Consider the following 24718-nt stretch of genomic DNA (forward strand, 5'->3'; position numbering starts at 1 on the left):
GACTGGAAAATACATTGACGTTACTGCGTTCCCACTGGTTTGCTCCCCAGCTGAGATTGGATCCCTGAAGTATTGCCCCATCACTTCATGTGAAGTGGAGGGAGTTTCTCCGAATTTAAGAACATTCTTACAGACAATAGACATCAGTTCTCATTACAAAATTTGGACGAATATTAATTATTCACTGCCATAATGACATTCCTATAGAAAGTAGTGTATAATGCTACGCTATGCTCGTGTTAGCCGTTGAGAATTAGAAATTTGTTAGTCCCTTTTTAAATGCCTATTTTAGAATTTTGAATGCCTATTTTGCCTGCCCATTTCAACTGTTTTAGTGCCTAAAAATCCGCAGCTTGCTGATGACGGTCTTACATAATACAGATTTGTGTCGTTCTAATCTGGTTTATAGTGCGATCGTGTAAACCAGGCTTGCAGTTGATAAAAATTGACGACCATGGTTATTTAAAAATGAAATGCTCTCTTGAACTGCGCCGGTATTGCTCCATATTGAAAGGGATGTGCAAGCACATTACAATGGACAGCGTGGGCAGCTGAGCTGTCCTCATGCCGATGAGCTTCAGAAGAACCGACGGAGCAAATGCGCTATCAAAATGCCTTGTTACAGAGCAATATCATGTTCACTGCAAAATGAATGCCATAAACATCGAAATTAACATTAGCGTGCATGGCACTGTACACTCACTTCCATATGTCACGAAGAAATTGAATATTTCCAAATACGGACTAATGTGTTTCAAATACACTTTTGAGTAGCGTGCGGTACGAAACGAACTCAGTACTCTAGTCCATGCCTGCACAAACAGCGCTCAACAAGCACGCGCGCTCCTTCGGAGCGGGAGAGCCGTGTTTACCGCTCGCCGAAACGGAGAGGAAGATACGTCAGAATGACATAGACTTGCTATAGATAGAGGAGAGGGAAACGACCACTCAGCTATCTAGTGGAGTGCAGTGTGTAGGCCTATTCTCAGTAACTGTTTCACGTTGCTTACCTACTGCTACAGTACAGTATGGAGGAATCTAAAAGACGGAACATAACATTTAACATTTAACGATTTACAGCTCGAACTTATTGATCTTCAATGTGGCCTATCGTTTGAATAATACTACTAGCCTGGTTGAGTTTTACACGACTAAACATTAGCAATAATATCCACGACTACACAGGTTGGCTGTGAAAATGATTGCTATGTTTGGCTTAACATTTATACTTGTGAGCAACTGTTTTCTATAATCAACTTTAATAAAGGCAGACATCGAACATCTGTAACTGATGTTTCATTACGATCAGTAGGCTACCGTTCCTTTCAGCTGCCAACAGCATAAAACCTCGTTTTGATGTATTGATAAATAAAAATATAACAAAATGATATTGTACATATAAGTAGCTATAGAATTTCTATTATTTCTGTAAAATAAATATTTCTTTATTAATGAATAATAGTCCAATATAGTTTTGGAAACACTGAACGGGAATTCATTTCATTAACACTCGTAATAGTACTTCCTTTTGTGTATATTTTGTACGAGATCACCCCTTCTTCCAGTCCACCCTTACACAGAGCGCAGCTAATATCTGCATCCCGCTCATGACTGTGAGCCGACTCGGAGAGCGCAAACCTTGTGCAGGCCTGGTCTAGTCCAAGTTCCTGCGTTGTGAGCCGCATTGTGTGCGGACAGAGACTTTACTGGGACGGCGCGCGCATTGTTATTGTAATTTGGAGAGCAAATGCTAGCAGCGGGAAGAATTCTACGAAGCAGTCACGCGATCTTTTGTGTTTTTACATATGCACACATATTCAAGAGTTGCATTCAATTCAAATCTGTGTCTTGTTTAACATACATCCGCGGCGTGGTGACGATGTACAGTCCAACTGCGTGGGTGTCGCGGATATTTGTAATTGAAAGCGAAAGAATGTATTCCAATGTTACGACTGGCACTACCGACAGCTGCGATTCTCTTGTAGGAGGTCGTGTCCACTCAAAGAAAGCGATTACTGAAATGACAAATGTGTTGCTTCATTTCAGTATCTTGTACTGATATGATCCTATTTCACAGCTGATTGAAACTTCTTATCTCTATTCCCACATTACGATGTGACGGTAATCTCATGACTGAAGAGCAAGTCGATCGGCATCGACGCCCATGGTAGTCTGCAATTAATCAACTCAATTTCTTATAGTGTGAACAATCATGCATTATATCACTAGTTTGAAAAAAAGTTATAATTTTCATGAATAAATCGTAGGCTAATTAACTTCTCTTCGTCCTTCCAAATAAGTGTAATTTATCTTCCTCTACACTAATATACATAGATATTTTTTTCTCAGTGAAGCAGGAGGGGAACATCCCATGCACCGCGACCTGAGGTCTATTGTGCGCTCCTGAGATGAGCTGCAAGCCCACCGAAATGAATGCTAACACCCTGACGACCAGTACCGCCATCCACATTAATACGTATATTACTAAATAATCAGGGGCGGCTTTTGGGGTAGTGCCAGTGTGCCATGGCACCACCAATGAAATAAACAAAAAATAATGTCCTAAAAAGCAGTTGTAATAGTTTATTTCTATACAGTTTATTCGTATTTCATTTGAACGAGCGTGCGCACAGATCCGGACGCACTCTTGCAGCGTTTTTCCGAACGTTGGAGCCACTTCGGTGTGGCACTGCCTACGTCCATGTAACACTGTACAAAAGGCTACTGATTCTAGTTTATATACGTTTCTTATGGCAGACACTGAGCCGAATTCGATTTGACTCAGTAGTTAACATTCCGCCCGCTAGAGCACAGTAATGCAGAAATTTCGCTAGATGGCAGGGTTGTTGGAGACGTTAGGCAGGAACCATCAACCGCAGACTTGCACGAAAACACAAGTTTAAGTTCCGCGCCAAATGTTAATGTAATGTTGCCAATTCAAAACTAATGCACATAACTTGGATTTGAATGTGTAAATTATTATCAATTTAGCTATATTGAACGCAGAGATAGTCATGGTTCTTTATAGAAAGATAAATATTTTTTTCATATTACGTAACACTGTTTGTTAATGTTCTGTAATATTTGTTTTATTTTGCGGCAACTAAATATCGCTACACTGTTGCTATAGTATTGATGCTTCTGTTAACGATACATGAGATCTGTGCAGGACATGAACATGTGTTATTCAGGCCGCTGCCTTGGATTTATCGGCCTGTTAAATAAAGTGCAAACGTGTTCGTTTATTATCTATATCTAGTAATTTTACTAGTTATAAAAGTTATTTGTATTTGACTGACAATACTGTGAAAGTTTCCATTATCTGTATCTGTAAATTTCGTTATTAGTTTCGGAAATGTTATTGCAACTGTTACTAGATGCATTATTAACTGTACACCTGGTAAAATAGCTGGTTTAATTAATGTGTTTTATTTAACATAATGCAAATGTGAACTGCGATTATCAATTTCACTAGGGTAATTTGCGTACAACCTTTTTTTCATTTTTGGCACCACCACCAGAATGCCTCACCGGCCGCCACTGCTAAATATATCTTTTTCTGCTTACAAATTATATTAATAACAACTAATTTTCCTTTCTCCATAGTAATCTATTTCTAATGATCAATTTCTTCTATACGTATGCAAATCTGTGAATAATATATATTTAGCAATTTTTTCTAGCTCTGTACTAATCTACTAATAATAAGTAATTTTCTCTTTCTGTATATCAGCTCTATCAATAACAATAATTTATTCTTGCTGCAAAACTAATATATATTTATATTAGTAATAATAATAATAATAATAATAATAATAATAATAATAATAAAAATGTCTTCTTGTAGTGCACTATTCAATTAATAATAGTAAATTTCTTCTTCTTGTGTACTACTCTATCAATAATGATAAAATTTTTCTTCCAGTATACAAATCTATTAATAACAAGTAATTAGTTTCTTCTCGCTGTTTATTAATCTACTAATAACTAATTTTTTCTTTCCGTATACGACAAACACGGGTAATTTCGCAACACGTAAAATTTCGCAGTAATTTTTATATTTAACATTGCGTAGTTGGCTGAGTAAATTTGATGTAAAAAATCCCAGTACATGGCAGCACTACCCAGATCCGTCTGCACTGCAAGTAGCGGTTCTGTCGAGCTTCAACAGGGCTGAAAACTAATTTTACCCCATTCGTCGTAACGTCCATGTTTCTGCTCCATACAATTCCACACTCCATACAAAGCACTTCACTGATCCCTTCCTTTGTTCTTTTTCCAGAGATTCGCAGAAGATGCTCCTTTTCCTGTTAAAAGCTTCCTTTTCCATTGCTATCCTCCTTTTCACTTCCTGGCAGGAGTTCATGTTACTGCTTATAATACACCCCAAGCATCTGAAGTTGTCCACTTGCTCTACTTACTTACTGGCTTTTAAGGAACCCGGAGGTTCATTGCCGCTCTCACATAAGCCCGCCATTGGTCCCTATCCTGAGCAAGATTAATCCAGTCTCTATCGTCATATCCCACTTCCCCCAAATCCACCTCAATATTATCTTCCCATCTACGTCTCGGCCTCCTTAAAGGTCTTTTTCCCTCCGGCCTCCCAACTAACACTCTATATGCATTTCTGCATTCGCCCATATGTGCTACATACCCTGCCCATCTCAAACGTCTGGATTTAATGTTCCTAATTATGTCAGGTGAAGAATACAATGCATGCAGTTCTGTGTTGTGTAACTTTCTCCATTCTCCTGTAATTTCATCCCTCTTAGCCCCGAGTATTTTCCTAAACACCTTATTCTCAAGCACCCTTAACCTATGTTCCTGTCTCAAAGTGAGAGTCTAAGTTTCACAACCATACAGAACAACCGGTAATATAACTGTTTTATAAATTCTAACTTTCAGATTTTTTGACAGAAGACTAGATGACAAAAGCTTCTCAACTGAATAATAACACGCATTTCCCATATGTATTCTGTGTTTAATTTCCTCCCCAGTATCATTTATATTTGTTACTGCTGCTCGAAGATATTTGAATTTTTCAACCTCTTCGAAGGATAAATCTCCAATTTTTATAGTTCCATTTGGTAGAATATTCTGGTCACGAGACATAATCATATACTTAGTCTTTTCGGGATTTACTTCCAAACCTATCTCTTTACTTGCTTCAACTAGAATTTCCTTGTTTTCCCTAATCGTTTGTGGATTTTCTCCTAACATATTCACGTCATCCGCATAGACAAATCCTCTCTGTTATCCTGGACTTTCCTAATGGCATACTCTAGAGCAAAGTTAAAAAGTAAAGGTGATAGTGCATCTCCTTGCTTAAGCCCGCAGTGAATTGGAAACGCATGTGACAGAAACTGACCTATACGAACTCTGCTGTACGTTTAACTGAGACACATTTTAATTAGTCGAACTAGTTTCTTGGGAATACCAAATTCAATAAGAATATCATATAAAACTTCTGTCTTAACCGAGTCATATGCCTTTTTGAAATCTATGAACTACTTGCTCTACTGCCTCATTTAAAATTATTTTTCTTCTCATGACCATGATGAGCATTTAGTAGTATTTAAAACAAATGTAAAGGAATAGAAGCTATATTTCTGTGTTCCCTTTTACATAGATGCCTCTGCCGTTCTGATCTGAGTTAGTTTCTTTTGCTGCAGCAGCGCAGCGGGCCAGATGATGAGAGCTGAATAATGATTCCTACAAGTGCGTCTCTCAGGCTGCGTTGCATTCTATCGTTTAGCCGGGAAAGGAAGCGACTCGCTGCATTTCTTTATGCAAAACGCGTGACGGACGACAGCGAGACATGCAGACCACACAGCGGCGCATTGTGTTCCCGTTGACAGGTTATGGGATTGAGACATCGCAGAGACGAACAGACATCCACTCAAACTCCTTTACCGTGCAGACAGCGGCTCCAGGGAAGACCGGCCTATGGCACGTCTACTGCAATTAAAGAAACGGATTATGTTCATTATCCGGGATGTGATGTCTCTTTTGTAAAAGATGTCAAGAAACAGAATCACGGACACACGAAGTCCACACCTGTGGAGTAACGGTTAGCGTGTCTAGCCGTGAAACCAGGTAGCCCAGGGTCGATTCCCGGTCGGGGCAAGTTACCTGGTTGAGGTTTTTTCCGGGGTTTTCCCTCAACCCAATATGAGCAAATGCTGGGTAACTTTCGGTGGTGGACCCCGGGCTCATTTCACCGGCATTATCATCTTCATCTCATTCAGACGCTAAATAACCTATGATGTTGATAAAGCGTCGTAAAATAACCTACTGAAAAAAAAAACGGAGACACGAAACATACAGTATAGAGAGAATATCATCGAAATGATAGCCGTCCAAATCTTGGATTTAAAATATTAGCATCCTAATCAATTCAAATGAACAAAAAAGAAAATGTAAATTCATGTTAAAAAAAATACATAAGGAAATTTTAAAATAGTACATTATGCAACGTTTCATAAACATACTCGCGTCTTAATTACTACCATTATAGGCAAGTTTCATAAGACTTTTTATGCTTGACCATATTTCTAACTTGAAATTATTCATAAGTATTCATATTATTCTTATCTGACTGGGGAGCGGAAGTGACCTTGTGCAATCTCGTAAATTGTGAGATGTGCGCAGACGCGCAAGTATTGATTTTTTCCGAGAAACAAATGTCATTGACCTTGATATAATCTAGAGAGTAAAATAAACATTAATCATGATATAACCTGGAAATTGATTTAGACATTGAAAAACGAGATGACAAATTGAATTTATTTGAATATTATTTACAATTAACGCTAATTACTATAGTAACAGAACATAACCTTCTGCGACAGTATTGGATTTCCAGCCTCCGTGACTTTTCGCTAGTTGTCTTTCGATTGCATATCCGAGAATAATCGATACTTGCGCTTGCATATTGCTTTCTGATTGGTGGAAAACCTGAACTTTAATGAATAGGTGTACTTTAATGAGGTCCATTAAAGGACTGCTACTAGGTGTATAATTACTACAGTTCGGCATGGTCGAGCATAAAGAATATTCTGCGACAGATTTGGTAGCTATCAGTACGATAAAAATTTACTGAAAATAAATAATATACATTGAATATTATAAAGATGAATATACTGCTGACAATAGCGGAAGGGATAAGATGACGAATCAGCTGACAGCGGGAAGAGTAGGTCATAGAAAACAGGTCAAGAAGGTGGTTAAGAAGAAACTAGCAAGACGTCCGGAGCCGACAAAGAGGGGAAGTAAAGAAGGTTTGGGTAGTCCATCTACTGGTGAGGGAAAGGAAGGAAATAAGGAACCGCAGAACTACAGTCTACGAAGTTGGTGCTTAAGGGGGGTGGAGTGATAAAAGTGTGGCAAAAGACATGGAAACAATAAAGTGAGTGTTCAAGGAGCAAGAGTAACTAGCAAAACAATCGGAGAGAGAATGTACAAGCGAATTAGTGAATTAGTGTCCAGAGAAACAAGAGTTGATAAAGGAAGTGACTAGAGAAAATTAGAAGTGTTTGCTAATAGTAATTGGTAGTGAAATGTTACTAATATTGGAGTGTCGACTAAGTTAGCGTACAATCAGAGAAATAGAAATGATAGGAAGACAGCAAGTATTTGAATGTAAGTTACAAATGAATGTTGAATTTACTTACAAAAATAGTGGCAAACGGAAAATTTATCGGGGTGAAAGGGAACAGTTAACAAAATAAACATGTGATTCACTGTTTAATGAAGAAATAGGGGATAAGAATGATGATAGAAGGGAGGAGAGGTAGAACTGATTGTAAATTAGTGATGAAAGTGAATGGGATGATTAAATAGTGTTAGTAAAAGTTAGTTCAAAATTAGGGAAATTTTAGACGATAGGAAGTAAGGGGAGAGGTTAGAAAGCAAATTGAGAGTATGTATTATAGTAACAGAGTAACAAAGGTAAAGCAAGATGACTGCACACGTCAATGAACGTTTATTGTAATTAGAAGGTAATGGGGAGCACGAATACAGAGATGTGGTGGCGACCCATTGCCAATAAGAGTTGTAGAAATAAATATATCAATATCAATATCAATAAAGATGAATACAGATGGTGATTGATGATGTTCAACGAAGATTTTAAAATGGTTGATGCAATTGTCTGAAGAGTCTTATCAGGAACCTTTAATTTTCTGAGGATCTCCAATGTGAATTTGGGAATTGTTCCTCGCGCATCAAACATAACTCCAATGACATTCCAATCTTGAATATTACGGTATATTTATGACTGAATGGAAGGTAAATAGCGCGTTTCTCTTCATGTACCTGCTTTGGTTGATCTTCATTAATTTCGAACCTTACTGTTGGATCAAGAATGAGACCAAATTTTTTTTATCTCGGTCAATTATTATGATGTCAGCAGCAGAGAAATATGGCTCAAATTTTAGAAAATGATTTCCATTACAATTATGGTATATTTCATGACTTCTAGAAATGAACTTAAACGTAGCTACATGACTGAGGACTATGAGGTTATTGAGTATTGGATAAGACAAGAAATTAGCACATAAGTTAAAAAGTAAATACTGAAAGCATAAGTAATATCAGACAGAAGTGTAGGAATGATACAAGAAGCTATTGCAGTACACTCAATTGTCGACTGAAAAAACGAAAGGAACTGGGCATATCATGAACAAGACAACAGTTTAGAAAATAAAATAATGATGATAATGATGATGATGATATCCTTTATTTAATCTGGCAGAGTTAAGGCCAGTAGGTCTTGTCTTTCATCCAGCCAGACTCTAATTCAATACAACAGTCTTATCTATTACAGTAATAATTACAATAATATCCAGACTATACAACAGTAATATGACAGTGAGTAGCAATGTGAGATAGACAAATTCCACAATTTGGGACATCTGGCCGACATCTACGGCTGACCACTAGGATCCAGAATACAAAGCAGAGGTTAAATGTAAAATATAATATGATTGTGGAGAGAATACGGAACAATGATAAATTTAAAAATAAAGTACAATTTGATTTCGGAGAAACATGAGATGAAAATACATTGAAGAGTAATGAAATGAAGTAAGAAAAAATTACATAGTATTATACAAGTGATTGTGTAAAATGGATAATGAATCTCTCAATACCATTAGACAAATTTTGTTAATGTCCTCTTAGAAAATTTAAAAGAAAAGAGAATGGTTTTGGTTAACTTAAATGAAGTTAATGATAAGTAGTATTAGTGAAACATTGATAAAGAATAATACTAAATAGTAATAATTATAATGAGTAATAATTAGTTCTCATCATAGCCGATCCCCACTTCCTAAATAGTTTATATTTCATCACTCAAAAATTACATCGTTTCATTTGTCATTTTCATTAATGATCTCTCAATTCTGAAAAAAGAAAAAAAAATTCGCGACACTCATTTTATTACAAATATCCATTAATTTTTAGAAAGATGTCTATGTTAAATGTGTTATCAACTGGTGTATATAAAATGCGTCCAATAGATTACGAGGAATTGTTCTACAGCAAGCAATGGCGGACACTTTGGACAATTAATGTCAGATACTCTCCAGTAAATCTGAATAAAAACGGATATCCCACTTCTGCTGTCCTTTCTTCTTCAGACCTATACCACTGCAGTATTTTTAAATATTCCTCTGTACTGTTCTCACTTTCATCCCACGGTCACACATCACCGGCTATTAGCATAAGTACAGTACAACGTTGCCAAACGAGCAGTCAGAAGGGACAAGGCATCAGAAGACCTCGCACTAACCCGTGTGGATGCTGCTGCCATTATTATTATTATTATTATTATTATTATTATTATTATTATTATTATTATTATTATTATCATTATAATTATTATTATTATTATTATTACTTACAAATGGCTTTTAAGGAACCCGAAGGTTCATTGCCGCCCTCACATAAGCCAGTCATCGGTCCCTATCCTGTGCAAGATTAATCCAGCCTCTATCATCATATCCCACCTCCCTCAAATCCATTTTAATATTATCCTCCCATGTACGTCTCGGCCTCCCCAAAGGTCTTTTTCCCTCCGGTCTCCCAACTAACACTCTATATGCATTTCTGGATTCGCCCATACGTGCCCATCTCAAACGTCTGGATTTAATGTTCCTAATTATGTCAGGTAAAGAATACAATGCGTGCAGTTCTGCGTTGTGTAACTTTCTCCATTCTCCTATAACTTCATCCCGCTTAGCTCCAAATATTTTCCTAAGCACCTTACTCTCAAACACCCTTAACCTATGTTCCTCTCTCAGAGTGAGAGTCCAAGTTTCACAACCATAAATAACAACCGGTAATATAACTGTTTTATAAATTCTAACTTTCAGATTTTTTGACAGCAGACTAGATGATAAAAGCTTCTCAATCGAATAATAACACGCATTTCCCATATTTATTCTGCGTTTAATTTCCTCCCGAGTATCATTTATATTTGTTACTGTTGCTCCAAGATATTTGAATTTTTCCACCCCTTCGAAGGATAAATCTCCAATTTTTATATTTCCATTTCGTACAATATTCTGGTCACGAGACATAATCATATACTTTGTCTTTTCGGGATTTACTTCCAAACCGACCGCTTTACTTGCTTCAAGTAAAATTTCCGTGTTTTCCCTAATCGTTTGTGGATTTTCTCCTAACATATTCACGTCATCCGCATAGACAAGAAGCTGATGTAACCCGTTCAATTCCAAACCCTGCCTGTTATCCTGAACTTTCCTAATGGCATATTCTAGCGCGAAGTTAAAAAGTAAAGGTGATAGTGCATCTCCCTGCTTTAGCCCACAGTGAATTGGAAAAGCATCAGATAGAAACTGACCTATACGAACTCTGCTGTACGTTTCACTGAGACACATTTTAATTAATCGAACTAGTTTCTTGGGAATACCAAATTCAATAAGAATATCATATAATACTTCCCTCTTAACCGAGTCATATGCCTTTTTGAAATCTATGTATAACTGATGTACTGTACCCTTATACTCCCATTTTTTCTACATTATTTGTCGAATACAAAAAATCTGATCAATAGTCGATCTATTACGCCTAAAACCGCACTGATGATCCCCAATAATTTCATCTACGTACGGAGCTAATCTTCTCAAAAGAATATTGGACAAAATTTTGTACGACGTCAAGAAAAGTGATACTCCTCGAAAGTTACCACAGTTGGTTTTGTCCCCCTTCTTAAAGATAGGTATAATTATGGACTCCTTCCATTGTTCTGGTACAATTTCCTTTGCCCAAATAGGAAGTACAAGTTTATAAATTTCGCTATATAATGCACTTCCACCCTCTTGTATTAATTCTGCTGGAATTTATTATTATTATTATTATTATTATTATTATTATTATTATTATTATTATTATTATTATTATTATTCAGTGTCTAAGGGCAGACATGGATTGCAGGAGATATTTTAAGAAAGTTGGGAAAATATTATGGCATCAGTTGGCGGACACAAGAATGAATGAATGAATGAATAAATGAATGAATGAATGAATGAAAAGTAAATAAATAAATACCAGCAAAAGAAGTAAGACAACTATGAGTAAAACCAGCATAATTAGTGACACAAGTGATACTAGCCAAATTAAGTACGATGAATGGAATTAGCTGAACAAGTACAGTCAGTCTATATCATTATTAGATAAAGTGTTAGTTTAAAAAATCCTGATAAGCTTCAGTATGTCTAATGCCGGGAACCGAACACAAACCGTCGCACAAACCATCCGAGTCAGCCTTAATGCAATATAACAATATTAAAAGTGTCAGAAGTAAAACGTGCCATGACTAGCGTGCTGTATGAAGCAGCTGACGACCTCACTGCAGGAACAGAGTTTGTGGACATGTTAAAAGAAGAACAGAAGGACTTCCTCACTTTTGAATTAGGCCTGTATTATACATGTCTACACATCTAACACATTTGTTAGAAACAAGTGCTTGTTCTTCGTGAAATGGAGCTGAGAGTATGGACGGCATCTGGAAAAGAGACAGGCTGGCTGTATGTTAATTCCGACGAGAAGATAAGAAAAAGACTGACAGAAGAAGCACCAATTCAAAGAACAGTCATGAAGAAACGCGAATTCGCCACATTTCTTGTAATCTATTTAATTTCTTTCAAATTCCAGAACAAAATGTAGCTATCTATATCTCTAGCTGTTTTCACTCATCGTTGCAATGCGACTGGAGTAAAAAATGACGTGGCAAGTTAAAAGCAGACGCTGGGATAGAACTGTAAACCGTCCATTTCTCACGCGACTACGTCCCATATCCATCTTTCCGCATTCCGCTGCGGTAGGCCTACATCTCTTATCGCTCCAACGAACAGAACGACCAAGGCGGACGGGGACAAATGGTCCTTCTGCGAGCTGGATTCCTGCAATCCGTCCAGACTGACTGCCCAGGAGATCGGACGAGAGGACGGGGACAGAGACTAACTACAGCTACTCATATGGAGAATAATTCCACTTTTAGTAATTTTTGTCGAGAATGATTTTAAACATAGGAGATCCAATAACATTGCATATTATGTTTATATTTTATTACAACTATTTTCAGTTCAAAATGTTACAAATACTTCTCAAACTGGTAACTGGCAACTGTTATACATGTACAGGGACATCATTTTATTTTTACTTCAATTTTTATCGTATCTGAATTTTTTAATATACTTCACTCCCACCCCCTCCACTAGTAAACTTCCAACCGTCCTCGACACAGAACCAAGGCCGCGTATGCAGTACTGAGTTAATGAGTATAGTACGTTCCAGAAATATGTTCGCGTTTTCCAGTGACGAAAGAGCTTTCAATATTGAATCACATTTTCGCATGGGTACTGTCTTCCGTTTGCCTACGTCGCATCCCGGTTTCCCCCACCTGCTTCTGTTCGCCCCTCTGTAAAATCTAGTAGGTGGGCTGTCTTAGTTCTTTTCTGGAAACATTAATTTCTGTTAGGAATTAGACGTCTACGTAATATTATATACAACTGTTTAAAATAACTTAAATAAAAGGGCCTCGTTGAGTAATTAACTGTCACCCCCCTTTCTACGACCCTGCGACAAAACCACTTGATCGGACAGTAGATAGCATTTCTGAGTAATTTTATGTTTTCGGATCGGGCAGAAGTGAAGATTAAATTTACAGTACGTAAGGTATCTTTTATAGAGTAGGTACAGAATTATTTCAACATGAGTTACTAGTACGAAGGACAAAACTGGTAATTGGAATTAGGTACCATAGTCTATAGTGCGATAATATGCATAAAAGAACTGAAGCCTGTATCGAAATGAACGGCCATTTTTCAAAAATGTGTTTAAATATCCATATTATGATTATTTTTCAATTTAACTTCATTCTCTATATTGTACGCTAATGTGCTGTAGACAGTATAATATACACTGCATAATGAATACGTTCGCATGGACAGCTCAATTCGTGAGTAAAAACACTTGTGACGGTGTCGTGTATAGTTCCTGGAGTAGCTCAGTCGGTAGAGCGTTCGGGGTCCAAGCGAAGTGTCCCGGGATCGATACCCCGCTCCCGAACAATTTTTCCTTGAAATTATTCAAACCTGCTTTATAGGCAGCTACTACCTGAAAGCCAAATTTGTATAAAAACACTAAGTGTTAATACTGTACTGTACTTTGATTAAACAAAAACCTAATCAAAATTATCAAACTCAAAATTGCGATATTTCCTAGTTTACATAAATGAACTACTTTTCTTCCCTCCTATACCTAGTAAAGTGATTTGTATTTTACACCAGTATCATCGAACTCCAGTCTTGGAAGGGGGAGCAAGCGGTGTTTCCGGTCCTACACCTTTAATCCAAAGATATAGCCAGGTTAGTATTAAAAATGTTAGTAAAAATAAAATGATGTCTCTGTATAAACAATCAAGTAGCCTATTTGAAACATCATCTCTACCCTTTATTGTAGGCCGGTAATAATCCGTTCCTCTATCTTTATTTCATTACTGGGCCCTTATCAAAAGGCTGGGAATTTTCTTTTCGTATGTTTGATATCAATTGTGCAATCTCAAGTAAAATAAAATATTAACGCTTTATTTAACGTTATGTTTTATGTTTCTTAGAAATGAAATTTTATTTCAGAATTGTTTTTTTTTCTATTTATGTAATCATAAGTAATATGGTATAATAGAACCAGAACATTTTGATAACTAATATACTGATTTGTTTTGTCTTTTTGCCTCAATTAAACGTATATAATGCTATTTATTTCAATTATGTATATTATTCAAAGTTACGAAATCTTTCCACGCCGACCAAATGCTATTTCGAGAATGATGAGCAAGACTCGAAGCGCACGAGAGTTACGAGACGAGACTCGAAAGACAAATGCAACGAACACAGCGAGCGAGAGCGGCAGTTAGTTTTGTTCATCTCTAATGTACACTAATCTGATTTTCCCTTCTAAGTGCGCACCTGCTTAAGAATTTTTCAAGTGTTTTCGACCTGACCGCTCTGCATAATTAACACTGCAACCTGTGCTCATGCAGTCGATCTGGGAACCTTTAGACTATACATGCGTACGACTGTAAGTCTTCTTAGTATTAGTATTTATTTAGTATTTATTTATTTAACCTGGTAGAGATAAGGCCGTCAGGCCTTCTCTGCCCCTCTGGTTGGAATTGCATCCAGTATGTATTGCGTCCAAATTTCTGGTTTAATGGATTCAGTGATAAATGATACTGAACGAGATGGCTAAGTAGACAGACAGACAGACAGACAGACAGATAGATAGACAGATAGAAGACAGACAGACAGACAGACAGACAGATAGATAGATAGATAGATAGATAGATAGACAGATAGATAGATAACAGATAGAAGACAGACAGACAGATAGATAGATAGATAGATAGATAGATAGATAGATAGATAGATAGATAGATAGATAGATAGATAGATAGATAGATAGACAGACAGAAGACAGACAGACAGATAGACAGACAGACAGACAGACAGACAGACAGACAGACAGATAGATAGATAGATAGATATAAAGATAGATAGATAGATAGATAGATAGATAGATAGATAGATAGATAGATAGATAGATAGATAGATAGATAGATAGATAGATAGATAGATAGACAGACAGACAGATAGATAGACAGATAGAAGACAGACAGACAGATAGATAGATAGATAGATAGATAGATAGATAGATAGATAGATAGATAGATAGATAGATAGATAGATAGATAGATAGATAGATAGATAGACAGATAGATAGACAGATAGATAGATAGACAGATAGATAGATAGACAGATAGAAGACAGACAGACAGATAGATAGATAGATAGATAGATAGATAGATAGATAGATAGATAGATAGATAGATAGATAGATAGATAGATAGATAGATAGATAGATAGATAGATAGATAGATAGATAGATAGATAGATAGATAGATAGATAGATAGATAGATAGATAGATAGGTAGACAGACAGACAGATAGATAGATAGATAGATAGATAGATAGATAGATAGATAGATAGATAGATAGATAGATAGATAGATAGATAGATAGATAGATAGATAGATAGATAGATAGATAGATAGATAGATAGATAGATAGATAGATAGATAGATAGATAGATAGATAGATAGATAGATAGATAGATAGAAGAATTTAATGTCATTCAGCGATTTACAGCCATAGACGTCAGAGTATATATATATATATATACTCTGACGTCTATGGCTGTATATATATATATATATATAATTTGAACTGGTAATGGAAATTACGGGAAAACGGCTCAACGGATTTTAATGAGAGACTCCTCATTTTCATGCCTGGCATCCAAAGTTTTTCGGAAAAGTAGTAGTTTTCAGTGAAATGTCAGTTTTCCTACATAATTTGCCTATTTTCCAAAATCCATCTGTTCTCAGTTTTGAGAACTAGGCTAAGTTTATTCAATCACGGCCGACTTGATTGAATTTCAGAACAAAACACACACTACAATAAACAATAGGCTATTACACGAAGGCCATGACCTGCAGGATTGCCGACATATTTAGAGCTCAATTCAATTTGTTATTAAAAACTGATTCTGCAGTGTATAATTTTCTGAGTACAGCTGAGTATTGGATATTCAAATCTACGAAACTTGAGGTGGTTTGATGACATTGTTACCATTAGAAATTAAATATTATTATAGTTAATATCATGATACATCCATTTTTCATTAATTGTACATAATATTGATGCTCTATTGATGACATGAAAGTGAAACGTTTTGTAGTTATGTAAGTAAATGTAGAGAATATCTTAATTTAGATCTTCATTCCTATAATTTACTGAGTGGCTGATATATATATATATATATATATATATAAATACAAAACTTAAGTAAGATAATAATATTGTTATAAAAAATCAAATATTTTTATACTTATTAACCCAGTGGGGTTGGGTCTTTTTCATATACTTAATGGCGGTGTAGTGTAGATATTGATATGTGTCATTGCCTTCAGTATTGGCTCGAGAGAGCGCAAAAGTTACAGTTCCTAAGGAAAGATCAAAAGGTATTACTTACTGATAAAATAAGAGGCCTAGAAAATTTTGTAGTCTCCAGATCATTTCAGCAAGATCTCTTAGTAGGATAAAATGATTTTACGCTCTACATTTCAAGTTCTACATGCAGCAGCTATACGAAAATGCTATTGTTCGAAAGCTTAGCAAACCTGACATTTTTTTAACTTTTGCCTACTATCCACAATGACCTGAAATAGCTACTGCTATCGTCCTGACATTGATACTTGCGTTTTCGCGTTGAAACTCAAAAACTGAAGTTGGATAGGTTCAAGAAAAAGTATTTGGCCTAAAAAATCCATTCAGAGGGAGTATGTTTCATTATTATGGAAGCAAATAACTATCAAAAAGACAAATATTCTTCATTGAAAATAAATCTGAAAAAATTTTATTTAAACGTCTAACGAACTTAGTTTGTAGCAGTATTTGCTGCACAAGCCACTAGTATATTATATATATATATATATATATATATATATATATATATATATATATATATATATACAGTATATATAATACATGGCTACTACAATATGAATAAATTTAAGAATAAAAAAATAAATACACAATCACCAGATAATCACAAAAATAGGTTAAAAGTTTTAAAAGAAATAGTATAAAATCAGGTTAAAATGTACAGATTTGTCAAATTACATGAGGTTAAAACAAATAGGGCTGTATTCATAGACATTTTTAGCGAGGGCTTTCGGTGGATGATCAGCGTTTTTCGTATTCATAAACCAGTGTTAGCTATAGGATATGGTTTGAATTCTGTACTAGTAACCAGTGGATAGCCGGGGCTAGGTTAGTACGCTCGTAGCGCGTGCTGCGAAATGTCTATGAATACCACCCATAGTATCCAAAACTTAATATTGCTAAAATCATTGACAATGTCGATTGGATTTGCCATCAAAGTCCTTCTCACCATCCTTCTGAAAGTAAAATATGACGTATTTCTTATATGCGGTGGTAAAGAATTATAAAGTTTATAAGATAAGGAAATAAAACTATTGCTTGTAGTACTAAGACTCTGGACTCGCATTCCGGAGGTCCTGGGTTCCATCTCCGGTGTAGACGAATCTGATCGAAGTTTTTTCGTGGTTTTCCTCAACAGAATATAGGCCGAACTAATTTTCAGTTAAATAAAGGCGATTGCCGGATTGGATCTCAACTAGCACGGAATAACAGACAAGCATTCCATACACACTGAACTAGTGACAGTCGCCATAGGACGCAGAAATTTAAGCAAATATAGCTAAAAGTTAATGCTGGTAAAAGTGCAAAGCCCCACCTGGAAAAGTAATCATGTCAGTTGGGGGATATACTGATCCAAAGCCAACACAGTACTAAATTCCTTGGCATAATTATGGATAATCTATTGATTTGGAACGAGCATTCTGATTTTATTGCTGAAAAACTTTGTTCTGCTAATTTTGCTATTTTGCAACTGAGAGATATACTAAACACCAAAATATTGATTTCAATGTAATATTCACTTGCTTATGCATATCTCAGTTATGCCGTTTTCTTATGGGGTAACTCTACAATGTCAATAGGATATTTATTGCACAAAAAGAATTATACGATCCATTTTTAAATTAAAGAGTTCTGACTCATGCAAACCTTATTTTAAACAATATAAAATTTTAACATTTCCATCCATTTATATTTACAAATGCCTAATTTTCTTGAACCAGAATGAGAATAAATACAATAAGAATCTAGATTATCATAATTATAATACACGAAATGCACATCTGTTCTCAATAAAAAATCATAGACTTGTGAAATATGAAAAATCGCCTGCCTACACTGGCATTGTGTTTTTAATAAATTAACATTGCACATACAATCTTTACCTTATGCAAAATTTAAAGTGAAAGTTAAACAGATTTTAACTGATTAAATTTTTTATTCAGTAAAAGAATTCTTAAATCACAAGTTATGATATAGCCTATGCAATACTACATGATTATATTATTTATTTTAAATGTATTTTAACTTGTAGTGTTTTTAATTTTATTGTGTTTTTTATTTAATATGTAATTGACGTGTACATCCATGTATATGATCATCAATCAATCAATCAATCAATCAATCAATCAATCAATCAATCAATCAATCAATCAATCAATCAATCAATCAATCAATCAATCAATTAATTTAAAATAACTGAAGTCGGTCTGGGTGGAGCAGTCGGTAGAGTGCTGACACACTGCCCGAGGTTACGAGTTCGACCCCGGTTTAGTTCAATGACATTACAAACTAAAGTGATGCTGTGAGAATTAGGAATGACTAACATTTTCACATTCCTCCAATTTTGAAAATCTTCGTAAACGTAAAACTAGTGACACTTTTTAAGATGGGCACTCCGGAAGTACAGACAAAAATTCAGAATAACAAGTCCATTTGTTAATTTAGCTTTGTGGTTTGAAGCTAGCATGTGAAACACATTTAATATCTTCGATCAATCGTAAGTATATGAGGCTTAATTCACAAAAAGAAAGAAAATCAGAATTCTAGCAGTATTTCTCCAGGTTATATCGAACCTTAAAACGAAACAATCACGTAATTAAATAGCAAGTTTCTATTTTTGGACTTCCTTTTATTTTGTAAACGCCATGTTCTGTGCGGACAGAAGAATAAACACTACAATGATGTGGAACGGGCAATTATCGTGCCATTCTACATTTCGTAGAGAAAGACAAATGACTACACATTTGGAAACCAGTTGAACGGCGTAAAACTTGAAAGCGAGAGAATAAAATGAAGGTTTCGGCAAATCACGCTGGAGACGGTGGGCGCTGGTTAACTTGATGCAGAAGGCTTTGCTGATTGTCAGTTTATAATTCGCATAAAATGAGTGCACACACTAAAAACTTAATGAGATATATTTGCATTACAAACATTTCCTGTACTAATTTTGTACTGATTCATTGGACGGGTTTCAGAGTTAACAGCTTGTGTTCAGTTCATTACATAGCGAAGGAGAGCAGTTACGCAACTGTAATTTCACAAAATCAGACTACTTTTACTGTGCATCGCCCTGCACGCTATATCACGCATTTTTGAGGAATTTCTGAAAGTGTACAGTTCAATTCAGTGGCAATTAATACCAAACATTATCTCTCGCTTCGAACAAGAGAAGGCCATTCCACCGAAGAAAGCAATAAAAAAATTTAAAGCATGTAATTCATGCACGACAAAAATCGTTCTTATGTCATGTGATAGGTCAGTGACTCGCACATTTTGGACTGAAGTACAGTGGCCACGTCAATATGATACACTTTCTGCTTACTTACTTACGGGTTTTAGAGAACCCGGAGGTTCATTGCCGCCCTCACATAAGCCCGCCATCGGTCCCTATCCTGTGCAATCAAATCCATTTCAATATTATCGTCCTACTTACGTCTCGGCCTCGCCAAAGGTCTTTTTTCCCTCAGATCTGCCAACTAACAATCGATATGCATTTCTGGATTCGCCCATACGTGCTACATGCCCTGACCATCTCAAACGTCTGGATTTAATGTTCCTAATTATGTCAGGTGAAGAATACAATGCGTGCAGTTCTGTGTTGTGTAACTTTCTCCATTCTTCTGTAACTTCATTCCTCTAAGCTCCAAATATTTTCCTAAGCATCTTATTCTCAAACATCCTTAACCTCTGTTCCTGTCTCAAACTGAGATTCAAAGTTTCACAACCATAAAGAACAACTGGTAATATAACTAAACTTTCTGCTAATAGCCTAAATAAAGTGGTAGTTCAGAGTATGATCACAATGTACAAAGTAATTAAGTCTTTATTTTAATAATATACTTACAGACTAATTACTAAAATACATGCAGTAAATAATAAGTTATTACCACCACCACCAATAATAATAATAATAATAATAATAATAATAATAATAATAATAATAATAATAATAATCATAATAATCATAAGTGATATTGGTATAATAACAGTAATTATAACCATTGTTGTTATTATTATTATTATTATTATTATTATTATTATTATTATTATTATTATTATTATTATTATTATTAACCAACTTTTCGAAACCATCGACTATAGTGAAAATGCTGAGTCACTGCAATTCAAAAACATAGAAATGTGTAAGTTATCTCTGTACCTATTTAACACCTTATCAGTATTTTTTTTATTTCTCACATCTTCTAGAAGCTCTGAAATGGATTCTAGTAGCTTTTCGTGTATTCGGAATTCATTTATCTTCCATTCTCCTCTTATAGATATCTTTGAGAGAAATCAAATTTCTTCTTCCAGTTCAGTCCAAACATTTTCAACGAAATTTAGGTCTGATAAAAGAGTGGATTTTTTCATTATTTAATGGCAGTTGTATCAAGGACAACACTTACAGGGGGGGGGGGAAGTGGGTGCCCGTGCCCCCAACTTCATCTTCCTCAATTAAAACTCTAAAACATTTGCATATATAGGGTACCTATTGATTGTGTGTAAGTAAATTTTGTGGCGTACTGGTACCACAATTCCTTTAAAATATAATTTGGAATTACTGTCTTAAAGAATATTAAAACTTAAGAGTGTAATTTATCTGCCTTATTTCGTTTAATTCCACAATACACTCAACTGAGAGCGATGTTAAACTCAGCACTTGAGTTGCAATATAGCAAGCCACGATATCTACGAAGCCGTTAGACTACATTTTATATTCCCTTTCAACAATGATCAACCTTGTGGTAAAACTGTTGCTGATCAGCTCTTATCTGCTCACTCAGAACAAATCGAGGGAAAGAGAAGTTACATGAAGTTTATAATAGAAAATACTTTATTTATGGGAAAGCGATGTTCATCTTTAAGGGGACATGACAAATCCATGTCATCAGCAAATACGTAAAGAGAACTTCTTAGAACTATGAATAAAAGACAACGGAAAGGAACTCTCAGATCCACAATCCATTCTCACAAAATTGCTCAAATGAAAAATCAATTGCTAGAAACAATGAAACATGAAATGATGGAGACAATTATGAAAGAAGTGAATGCTGTTTCTGCTTTCTCTATTCTTTATTATGAGATAACTGATATTTCCACTAAAGATCAACCAAATATTTGTCCGTGTTGAATCTTACGTACACTACTTTTAACACTTGAATATAAATAATTGATTACATGGCGATATGCCGAACACATAACTAATGCTAACCACACATACAATAACACAAATACAGACATGGAAATCCTACACATACAAACCAAAAACCAAAAACTCAACATACTAAAACAATATGAAATATACAGACACACTAAAACACACCCCAATCAAATTCTTAACACACAGATCAATTTCAGAACACACACACTATTTGACGCAACTCTTGGTCACACGAACGCACCCACACAACAGGCAGCGAAGTTGAGATAGCGCCGAGATCTAGTAGGCTCTGAGGATGGTGTCGAATAGCACCGAAACAGCTGTAAGCTGCACATGCTTACATAATTAACACGTGTAAGATCGCCATTTAATCAATTATTCAAATTTTTGTGTTAGCTATGTGTTAAAAACATCATATTCTTTCTTATTTAAACACTTACAGGTTTTGTTATAAGTTGAAGAAACAACTGAAGGCGATATACGTCATAAAATTCTATATAGAGAAAATAGGCCTTTATTTTACACATTGCCTTCATGTTCACCTGAACATTCTGTTCAGTACTGAACTTTATTTACTTCGCTACTCGCTCTACGTAATGTATAAGCCCATAACCATACTCGACTATTCCGCATTCAAGATTGAACAGGAAAATAGCTCGCGTGGCGCTTGAAGTACTCGCCGTGATCACTAAGCCGTAGTGATAAAATTGATGCAGTTGCCAAAGGCAGACGACCACCCAGATATGTATTTAACATTTTCATTTTTTTGCAAACCGAAACAAATCTCGCTGGCTTGATCCGTGATGACGATGGAGGGAAAAATAATTCTGGGAAAATTTCCGCTCAGAATTTTCGACCGCCTAGCTATTAGAGCTGGGGACGGAGCGAGTAGAACTGTTGAGTTGCTCGGTTCCATCGGTTTATGTGCTTGGCAGCGGAGCACCGAAGTTGCTCGGTTAACCGTAGCCGTTACCGGTCAGTTCAAACAGAGTTCACGTGTTTTACTTAATTCTAGCAGGTAACAACGTAGGTACTGTTGTATTTAAATATAATCTCCTGCAGGATAAATTATTTCCTTATCCCCAAGGCGGGCTGAAAGGCCTCTAGCATTGAAGAGGAGTTCATCCTATTATATGACCTGTCAAGTGGGCCTAATGAACACTGACAGTCTGATCATATTACTATACATATGTACTACTACTACTACTACTACTACTAATAATAATAATAATAATAATAATAATAATAATAATAATAATAATAATAATAATAACCATAATAATAATAATAACAATAATAATAGTAATAATAATAATTAATTATATAATTATTATATATTATTATTGTTATTAATATTATTATCATATTACAGTGTTTGATTAATATTAAAATATGTTAAAAAAGAAGAGCATTATATGTTTCTTCTATTTATGTTTATTGGATTTGTGTTACCTCATCAGTCATAATTTTATTTGTATTTATTTACACGAATTATGTTACTTAATTACTTCAATTTATCAATAATATTACTCTTCACCAAAGAGAACATGGTTGTATTGAAGGCTAGTAATGTTATAAAATAAATAAACATTATGTTCTTCAGTTTAAGATTCCACGTTTTATTGATTATTTTATCCACTTTCCGTAACAGTAAATAATTCTGTGTGTTTTAGGCAGCGCTTCATGGGGTCCGTTTCTTTCTATCTTCTTTTTTAATTAGTTGCAGCGTTTAACGTATAGACCACATGTTAATTTATTAGCTGTTACTATTATGAATTGTTTTATCAATTTTATTTCGTCTGTCATCTATAACAACACTGAAAGTTAAATAGGCCTTTCATATAAAATAACTCCGCAAATAATTGTAATCATGCAAATGAAATTTGCAACCGCCATTTTGCAATGAAGAGAAGCACTTTTTTTCTCGTCAATTTGCAAAGCGAAAGCGCTTTACTACAACGCTTTTAAAACACGCTTGGTTTCACTCTCAAAGTACGTTCTAAAATCGACTCAATATATCTAAATTTTAAATCTGCCGCCACAAGTTTATACTCGGTACTGTATTCGGTTCAACCGAGTAATGACGTCATAGTAACTGCTCCGAACCGAACCGCTCCGTCCCCAGCCCTACTAGCTACGTTCCCCTCCTGTGTGGACAAATATCACTGAGGAACAACAACTCGAGTGCTGGAAAAACAAGAAACAAATGGAGCGCTATGTGTCAACATGACTGTGATTCAGAAACCTCAACGCAATGTAGGCAAACACAGGGATTGAATACATAGATGGCTTTTCCTCAATTAATGATGTTAGCATCACAATACGACAGTCTGAACAATAAAGATGGCAAAAAGTGTAATTCATAGCAATGTTTCACTTTGACAAATGACGGTGCTGACAACGTGATTGGATCCATGGTACTTCATATAATAATTAATTATTGTGATGTCAGACAAATGCATAATGACGTGCCAGTCACGGCCCAGAGCGTGCCTAAGTTCACAAAAACAAGTACATACTACGTGTGAAGTATCCCCATTTCCACCAATCTCTCGAGATGCACTTAAATGGAGAAATTTTGGATGAGAACAGCACTGAAAACCCTACCCAAATCCGTCACAAGTCCACTGGAGCCTACAGGAATTTCATCTCGGAGAGTCATCCCAAAAGAAACACTACAACACAAATTACAACTATAAGAATGTGTAACAATCAGCTGTTAGACAGCAGTCAATGAATTAGTGTTATTCTACTCGTATACCGTTTCAGTACGTAGTGAATGAAAGCCATTCTTAAGCTTAGTGTATGCTGCTAAATGCAGTCTTCCAGCGTGAATAAGTCCTTTCTGTGCGAAATCACAGTATCGGTAAATAATGGCAGCACAAAAATCGACACAATTTATCTAAACCCACTGGGTAACGTAAGCGTGCTGTTCCTAATAACCCATATATTCAATGCATCTATTATG

The sequence above is a fragment of the Periplaneta americana genome, chromosome 16 (assembly GCF_040183065.1).
Source record: "Periplaneta americana isolate PAMFEO1 chromosome 16, P.americana_PAMFEO1_priV1, whole genome shotgun sequence".
In the NCBI taxonomy this organism is placed as follows: Eukaryota; Metazoa; Arthropoda; class Insecta; order Blattodea; family Blattidae; genus Periplaneta; species Periplaneta americana.